The following is a 1,689-nucleotide window of genomic DNA, read 5'->3' on the forward strand; positions in this document are numbered from 1 at the left end:
CTTAAGTTACATAAATTCGAAAATTCTGATTGTTTCTTATGACATGTAAAATGAATTAGAAATTGATAGCTAATTTGGTAATGTAAGATAAAATTTATCTAGTTAAATTAAGAACAAAAACAAAATTAACGAATTTAATGTTTTTAAGCAGAGAAAGGCTTAATTCCTGTGCGAGATAATTTTTTTAATGAATGTGTGGGATTCTTTCTAGAGCCAGTACGTCTTGGAAGTAACGATAACACGAAGTCCAAAGTAGAAATGTGTATATTGTCTGTTGTGTGAATGATGTTATGCTGCTAGTCGTTTTCGATTTTGTGCACCTTCATCGATATTCACTATGATCGTATCGTATCACAGTTACGTCGGAGACTTTTGCACGAAGAGGGATGTAGGTGTATAGTGTTGGGTGCATCGCGCGGCGCGCCCAATGGGGCATGTTGTGCGGTGTGTGTCCTAGCGTTGGGATGACGATGGAAATCTGTTACCGTTGGCTCAATTTTGAAGAAGCTGCACAAAGCCACAATGGCTAACATCATATAATAGGGATTCCCGTGTTAAATTCGATGACGATGACGTAATGTAGTTCCTACAAATGTTTTTCCTTTATGTTCTTCGATAAGGTTGAGCCATTAGATATAGTATACAATCAATGCAAGCAAGCATTACAAGCCAACAATGGTATCTAATGACAAAGGATAGTTTTTGAATTTAGGCTCTTTTTGTGTTCACAAATAAGGAAAATAAGGAAATAAAACAAAGTAGTAGATTTAAAGAATTATAGAAAATATTTATTTGACACTATACAATTTTCGTAATTCGTTCAATGTAAATAATTTCCCCTTTGAATTTTGTTCTAATTATGGCTAATGTATAAATATTATTAATAAATGCTTTTTGTGTCAAAATTAACATTATTTACAATTATAAAATAACTTATAAAATAAAATAAATTAAGGACGAATAATTGTAAAGTTCTAAAAATAATAAACAGAAGATTTTTTGTTTAAATACAATAAAAATCTTAAAATATATTCTTTTCAGTTACAAAGAAAATTAAATATCTGTTGTAAGATTTTTACAAAAGATGTAAATTTAATTTATATAAATTCGATCATTGACCTTATATGAGCAATAAGTAAAATTCTTAGGATTAATAAGATAACTGGTCTTTAAAGTTTTTGTATCGATGTTAATAAATCACATTTTAATTATCAATGGATTTACTTTCAAAGATGTTAGCTCATTCTAGCAATTTTCTTACAGGTGTTGTTTTGTATGGATCTTATTAAATTAATCATGTCAGCCCAACTGAAAAAAATACGTTATCTTAATTGACAAAATGTAAATATAATTGCTTTAGAGAAGTATACTTAATGTAAATTATTATGAGCAACTATTCAATCTTAAATCGAGTAAATTCATTCTTACATTATCTTTTTTCAAATTGGAATATTGCGGACGAATCGGTTATATGGTTAATGATATTTCTTAAATTCGTAATTAAAACCAGGATGCATTAAAAGTTGAAACAACAATTAAATAATGATAATTTAACTTTCGTAGTATAAGGTTCATTTATAGTCGCTTAAATAGAAGATCCAGTGTGGATTCAATATGAGCAGAATAAATAACTTATTGGCAAATTGTAAATCACTTATTAAAATATAATAATGCATCAACGCCTTAAAG

This window comes from Battus philenor, unplaced genomic scaffold (genome assembly GCF_028537555.1).
Source record: "Battus philenor isolate CCGP_79_NKW_IND1 unplaced genomic scaffold, ilBatPhil1.0.hap1 SCAF_20, whole genome shotgun sequence".
Taxonomy (NCBI): domain Eukaryota; kingdom Metazoa; phylum Arthropoda; class Insecta; order Lepidoptera; family Papilionidae; genus Battus; species Battus philenor.